The 7,757-nt window shown below is 42.2% G+C and overlaps 1 long non-coding RNA gene across 1 annotated transcript; it reads left to right on the top strand.

Moving 5' to 3' along the window:
* The first annotated feature begins 806 nt into the window (after positions 1–806).
* LOC310778963 lies at positions 807–6,516 on the top strand. Its single transcript, XR_014552793.1, has 4 exons — positions 807–984; positions 2,434–2,502; positions 3,958–4,113; positions 6,169–6,516. It is a non-coding gene; the product is annotated as an uncharacterized lncRNA (long non-coding RNA).
* The last annotated feature ends 1,241 nt before the right edge of the window (positions 6,517–7,757 follow it).

Below are 7,757 nucleotides of genomic sequence, written 5' to 3' on the forward strand. Positions count from 1 at the left end.
ATGGCGTTACTGTAGGGCTACTGTTGTACTGGGTCAGAGATTGGCTGGTATTAGTAGCGTTATGAGTGATGATTCATCGCTTTAACGTGTTTAGTGTTAGCATGACATTATTGCTGAGAATGTCTATGCTTAGTGAGCGTTTTGAGGTATAAAGCTGTCTTGAGTTGCAGTTGTGTTTCCTTGGTATCGTCCTTTCAATATCTGTCTGTCAGTTTCATTGCGTCTTTGTCAGTCAGGTTGTTTACGTAGCGTTACCGAGGTTAGCCGTATGATATGTGAATAGGTGGCAACTTCCATGACATGTATTTTTAATGTACCTGACTAGCTAGCTGATTAACTGGACAGTGATTGTTTATCTGTCCAGAGATGTGTAACGTTATGGCTGGACTTGGAATGGAGGCTAGCTGTCTGGAGTAGTAATACATACTACTGGACAAAATGAATACATCTGTAAGCAAGCTTATAGAAGTTGACTGCAGCAAGCTGTATTAAACATCAGTCAGAGGCAACAAAGGTGTCACACCCAAACCATGTGCCAGGACATCAGCCTGTGTTGCATTGCTGTAATCAGAATTATTATGTGCTTGGAAACCATTGTACATGCTATGTACACAATACTATTTCAATACTATTTTCTTTTTCTATGTCTTGCAATTGAACATGACTGTTTTAAACAACCTGCCCAGTGTTGCCAAAGCTAAACTGGTGTCTGGTATCAGATATTGATTTACAAGCTCTAAATACATTCAAAATGTCAACATTTATCAGCAAGTAGTTGGTATGATCTCCGGGCAATCGTTGATTTATATGTCTTGCTCTTATAAAATAGCTGCTGTGACTGACCTTTTCTCTAATAACCTGGGACTTTTTCATCCATTTGCTCTCCGTCTTTCCCTCTTCCTCTCTCTCTTTCTCTCTTTGCCTACCAGCCCAGGTTATCCTGTTGATTCTACCCTCAATCTTGTCGTGCTCTTCCCAGCAATGGTAATTGAGAATTTGATACTCTGTCATTATACACCGATAAAGCATGAATTCATGGGCCAGAGTTCACCACCAAGGGGCTGAGGGGGAAGTCCACAACAACTAATGAAACCCAGCAATTCTCATTAATCCTGGTGTGACCATGGCTACCTGTACCATCAACCCTGTCAAATGTCAAATCCTTCCTTTCCAAACAAAATCTGTTTTCATGATGGGAGGACCTTTGTTTAATCTGCCATCAGCTTCTAGATTTATTTAGGGTTTGATTAGCCTCAATGCCTGATATACTGTATTAGCAGTAATATGTCTCCCAAAGGATGCATTCCAGAAAGCAGGTTAAATGACTACACAGATTTTTGCAGTGTTGGGCAAGCAACTTTGAAAATGTAGTAAGCTAAGCTGCCAGCTACTCTACATTAAAATATAGCTTCACTACTTTGAAGCTATCCCCAGTAAAATGTAGTCGGAATGAGATGTTTGGAGCGGGGGAGTCTGGTGCAGCGCACAGGTCCTAGACCTGGTGAGACGAGGGAGGAGCCCGGCCGGGTGGCAACCCACAGAGCCCGGTCCCTCTACGTACCAGAGCCCTTCCCCCCCCCGGTCCCGGCAGAGTAGTTCCGGAGCAGCGGATTGAGTGGCCCTGACCGCGTGACCACCTTCAACCCTTCCTAGAGGGCTGACCGTGGGTAGCTACTGGGACGTAAGTTGGGGCTTGGCCAGCCCCGGCTGGGTCACCTGGGCGAGGGTGTATGATGTTGCGAGACCCGAAACATCCAATGACCCCAGGGTACATCACTGAGGATACGTCCCAGTTGCATCCATGCAATGTTTTTTCATTACATAGCACGCTCAGCTACAGGCTCCATGCCAAAATAAAAGTAGCTTGCTACTTTACATTGTGTGTGTGTGTGTGTGTGTGTGTGTGTGTGTGTGTGTGTGTGTGTGTGTGTGTGTGTGTGAGGGAAAACACTTTGAATTCAACCTATTTCTAGATTTATTAGTGTTGGGCAAGCTACTTTGACAATATGGTGAGCTAAGCTACCAGCTACTCTACATTAAAAATAAGCTTCACTACATTTAAGCTATCCCCAGAGAAATGTAGCACGCTAGCAACAAATAGCTTCACTATTTGTTGCTAGCTACCGCCCAACACTGGAATTTTCCCAACCCATAGTTTAGACTAGAGAAATCTGGGATTTTAGATTCCAAGAAGTTCGATTAGATGAACTCCAGGTCAGTTACCATGGTAAGTTACACTCTGAAGCTACCCCGCTCGGTAGCAGCCTCACTTGAACTAACCTCAAGTAATTGGTCGGAAAACCTGTCAGCCTGCAGCTTTTTACTTGGGAGACAGGTCATATTATTCACAGTCACATGATCCAGTGACTGACTGAATATGGTTGAGAATTAAATTTGCAATATCAAATAATGGTTTGCTTTTTACTTCACTAGGACAACGGAGAAATTGTGTGTGCGCCTCCCTCGACCACCGACCCCCCAGGCACTTCTGCTGAATCTCAGGTGGGTTATCAGAAAATGCTTATTTCTATAAACAGAATCTGTATCAGCTGTGCAGCACTACCAACTTCTTGCTGTACAGGAAAGTGCATTGCGTTGTTTCTCTGTTGCAGCCCCATTATGCAACTTTTTCTTTACGTTAATATAATGCCTTTTAAATCATTTTGATGGAACACACGCTGACTTCTAATAGATAGACTGGGATTTCTATCATTCCCACTCTGCACCCTGAATGCCTGTTCCCCACAGCATGTAAACTTTAGGGCTTTTCTACTGACACCTTTGGCCACAACAAGTCATGCCGTTCCGCGCTGATTTCGGTTTCCATTATATCTTTGTATGTGCCAAGTCGTCCTTGGCCACGATCGAGATGGACCCGCCTCTAAGAAAGCTGCACACCCGACTGCCCAACCGCAGTGTTCATGAGTGTTCTCTCATCTGTTTCGGTTTGTACTTTCGGATATCTGCTTTATTTCATTCCCTCATCTCTCAGAGCCGTGTCATGTTAATGCTGAGCTGATGAAAGCATTTCTTAACCCCTTTGTACTAAAAATATTATATTTGCACTACCAAACTAACGGAGGGCATTTATTAGAAAGGGCTTTAAAGGAAATGCAATGTTTATCCACCATTCCACCCGTGACTTATGATACTTTCGATTAGGCTTTGGTCGGTACTAAGGTATTACGGTATACCATGTATTTAAAAATACTGACAGTATGATTTTCAATACATCAAAACCATATTCTATTTTGTTCAGGCAAAATAGTTGCAACTGTCCTTGCCTGTGCTCAGCTTAGCCTAAATTATTTTCAATCATTTTTTATTTTTTTTCGCCATTTGTAGGCTACCTTACTAATAGGCAAGCATATATGTGTTACAAGCAACACTATATTGTGTGAGACCCAGGCTTGCCCATAACAGTGTCCATTCCATTAGACATTCGTTCAATTGTCAGTCTCCATTGAGGACATTTAAATACTTTTCTGAAAAATAGAAGTTGCAACTTTTTCACTCATGGACCTGAATTTATATACCGTATATAACAGAATAATTATTTGGAGGTAGAAAAGAAACACTTTGCACAATTGGCTGGTTACTCCAAGGTTACTTAAGTTACTTACTACAAGGCTGATACCTGAATGAGAAGAGTAGCATGTAGGTGAGGGTGCAGTTTCCCCAAATAGTGGGGCTTTAATGTTGATGTCCCACCACAAGCTGTGACTTTGGGTTGTGACTTGTGATTTAACTTGTGTTTTAACGTCTCATTTCCACTTGTGCAATTGTAAATCAATTTGATTCACACATGTTTTGCTTGTTTGGTGTAGGCTAGGTTGCTGTAGTGTTTGTGTTTTTATAGCACTTGATAGCATCCTGGACTGTGTATATGTATTCAACGTATTTTCCAATAAGGCCTGATGCTTTTATATAAAGCATATTTCATGATCTCTTTGACAGGTGATGGTGGGAAGTCTTGTGTTAAACAGACTGCGCTCTAGATTGGAGCAGGCCTGTCAGCGACAGCCCTTGGACGTGGACTATGTTGAGTTTATCTGCCGGAGTGAAATGACTCTAATAAACTCACTCTCTGCTCGCTTAGACTTCCCACAGGAGGTAAGTTCACTGCTCTTTCTTCCATGTGCCTTGATATCTCAGCAACCTCGCTGACATGGACACAAAGTGGCATTGTCAGACAATCGAATGCACATTCCCAAGCAAGAGTATGTTGAATTAAAAGGCAGAAGTCACTATACTTATTCTAACCATTTGAAAGCGGTGCTATTCCTTAACTGCCCTTGTATGTAAATGGAACTCGTTCTTCTTTATTCATTTCATGGATTATGTCTGGGGCATATTTTCACCTTTATCGAATAATAACAATTAAATTTATTTTGTATAGCTGCTTTTCAATGACTCAAAGACGCTGACAATCTCGAGTCCACAGTAAACAGAAAAAAACAAACATACAAATAACACAACTAATCGGGTGGAGGGGAGTTGAGGGGGCGTGACATGGGCGGAAGATGTGGTTAAGGGTAGGGTAGGTTGTACGCTTGGGAGAACAGGTAGGTCTTGAGTCGGGATTTGAAAGTGGAGAGTGAGGGTGAGTCTCTGACAGGCTTGTGAAGAGAGTTCCAAAGTCGTGGTGCTGCTCTCGAGAATGCTCGATCTCCAAAGCTGTGGAATTTGTATGGAGGAACAGTGAGCGAAACAGTGGATGAGGATCGGAGGGTTTGGGTGGGGCGATGGGAGAGGAGGAGGTTAGTCAGATAAGGGGGGCGCCAGGCTGTGGTGGGCTTTGAAGGTGATGCGTTGTTTGATGAGGAGCTATGGAGAGTGGAGAACTGTAGGTGTCTTTTTTTGGCCTTTATTACGTAGGAAAGTTGTAGACAGGAGAGAGGGGGGATGACAGGCGGCAGAGGGCCATAACTTCATCCACTCTACAACTGCAGAATATTGTTTCTTTTTTTGGTGTAACATTGTACTGACAGTAGTCAGTGTCAGAGGGTGTTATATTAACACATTGACTGCCAGCCATTTTTTTTTTGCTGTAGGTAGCTTTTGCCAAGCCGTTTTTTGAGGATTCTGGCTCATTTTACAAGAGCCGAGGATTCTTTTCTGCTTGGAGTTTGTCAACACAAAGTTCACAAAAGTACTAATAGAATGTGTGCTTTCTCTGTCTAAAAGAGTTAGTTTGTAGAGTTAGTAGTTATGTAGATATTAGCCGTTGAGTACAGCATGGTTTTAGCGTCTGAGAGTGAAAGCTGAGATAATCGCAGTTTTGTGAAATTCAATCAAACAGGCAGAACAGTCACTTTAACCATTTATTTTTGACATCAGTGAGAGATCAGACATCTAAACAATATAGTTCCGAACGCCCTCTCCTTCAACTCCTCCCTCCGTGGGCGTGTCTAGTGGCTTTCAGCCTGCGTTTGTCACAAGCGAGTGCTCTGCTGCTGCTGCTGCTGCTGCGAGTTTGAGCAGCCTCCCTCCCTGGCAGCGAGTTTGAGCAGCCTCCCTCCCTGGCAGCAAGTGTGGATAGGTCTCACTCGTCTCTTGGGTTTGAGAGCCCCGATGAAGCCCCGTGCGACTCTAGGCTTTATGCTGCCCACCCAGTCCATTTCTGGAACCCCCCACCGCAGCAGCGCGAAAGCGTCCCCGCCTACAGTATGAGAATGAGGCTCGTTCGTTTCTGACTGTAAAATCGCCAAGCCATTTCCTTGAGAATGGAGGAAGCAGCCGCCTTGGTTGACTTTCTCTCTGTCGGGAGAGGACCGTCGCCACCTAGCTGGTCGGTAAAATAGATTATACACATTCAATACTTCCAATATCTCCATAGGAGACGCGGGGAACATTGATCCACGTAGCACCGTCAAAAAAAAGAAAAACGATTTTTTTGACGTATTAATACGTCAATGGCAGTCAACCGTTGGATTATTTTTGACGTATTAATACGTCAATGGCAGTGAACGTGTTAATCACTATTATCATTTTAAACTTTGCAGCCCTAAGCCGAAATAGATAAAATAACAATCCTGTTGTTTGAAATATGAATACAATTGTTTTATGCTCTAAAATTATCTTACTCTGCTTTGACAATTGAGGCCTGTGAATGAATGAATGAATGACTATGTTGACTTTTAGTGACAAATATAAACTTTATTTAAGGTACTTGAAGGCCTTTCCCAGCTGGTCACCCTCATCGACAATGAAATCAATGGGAGAAGAACAGCACACCAAAGCTGGTTGTTTCCAAAGAATACCTCCGGGACCTGATCCAGACAGACCTGCCTGTCCACTGTCCAAACCTGCTTGGGAAACTTGTGCAGTTCTGGGTGGGCTGGAATGTGCTTCCCAGTGCCGACTCCGCAGGATGGCTTCGCATACCCAAAGTCTTCAACCTGCTTCAACCTGCTTAAACTCCCAGAACGTTACAAAGACTACGAAAGATTTGAAGAGGAAATCCTTGCCGCTATCGCGAGTGTTGATGTTGACCCGGGTTATGGACTGTCGTAAGGAGATGCATATATGTTCTTGTTTAATTGTTAATGAGTTTATTTCTGCAATAACTGCATTTATGGTTCCGTTTTAACATTTGGTGAGGCATGCTTGATCAGAGATACTCAAGTCATTTTTTGCAAGTCTAAGTCAAGTCTCAAGTCTTTGAGCTCAAGTCCAAGTCAAGTCTCAAGTCTTTGAGGGGCAAGTCCAAGTCAAGTCTCTCAAAAAAAAAACATTCAAAAAATATTTTCTTTAAATCTGAATTTTTTGGACGTTTTAGTCCGAGTGAAATGTTATGTAGTCTCTCCTGTTGTCATTGTCCATTTCTGTTCTTATTTGTAGGATTTGAATCATGGGTGGTATTTTACACCAGTGGTATGGGGGTCCGGGGACCCCCTGGCACTTGCCTGGGGTTCCGCGAAAAGTTTTCAAGAAAATAAAAATGAAAGCTTTTTTTTGCAAAATCTTCATAGTTCAATGAAAATATTTTATCCTTTGAATCTAAAATGGTTCATGGATTACATTCTAATCTAACAAACCTATCAATTTAAAAGTAAAGCACGTTACCGTGGAAACAATAAAGCTTAGCCCAAAATCACAAATCAGAATGAGGGGGTCCCCGGTATATGTTCCATCTTGTAAGTGGTCTTTGGCTGAAAAACATTTTGACCACTAGATGGTAGTATGTACCTAGTCTTCTATGAGGTAATGCTGATCTCAGGTGTCAAGCTCACAGGTGAATGGGAATTTTAACATAGGTCTTAGCCTAAGTGTAGAGAATAATTGTCAAGCCACTCTGTTAAACAGCAAATCATGTGGATCACTTCACGATCATGTTAATTGCATCAAGGAAATCTATTTCTGTCTGCAACATCATTCTACAATAAATGAAAACCTCAAAGATACATCATTGTTTGGACATTCACTCACTAACTGGGTAGACTGGCTACACACTGGGTCAATAACATTCATTTTCACATTATGCAAGTGAGCACCAATATGAAAATCTTGGCCAATACCGATAACCAACATTAACATTGCCGTTATGGCTGATAACAGATATTTACCTATGTCGATATGATCTGTATAAAAGCAAGTTTTGATGATAATCATATTTTGTACATACTGAAACACATGTAAACACTGAATTTGAAAAACAAGAAGAATCCCTACAGACTGTAGGAAAAAAGCAATAGTCAAATAAATAGTGCAGTGTTCATAAGAGCGACATACCAGAGGTGACTGATATCTGACAT

This window comes from Poromitra crassiceps (genome assembly GCF_964638095.1).
Source record: "Poromitra crassiceps genome assembly, chromosome: 6".
In the NCBI taxonomy this organism is placed as follows: Eukaryota; Metazoa; Chordata; class Actinopteri; order Beryciformes; family Melamphaidae; genus Poromitra; species Poromitra crassiceps.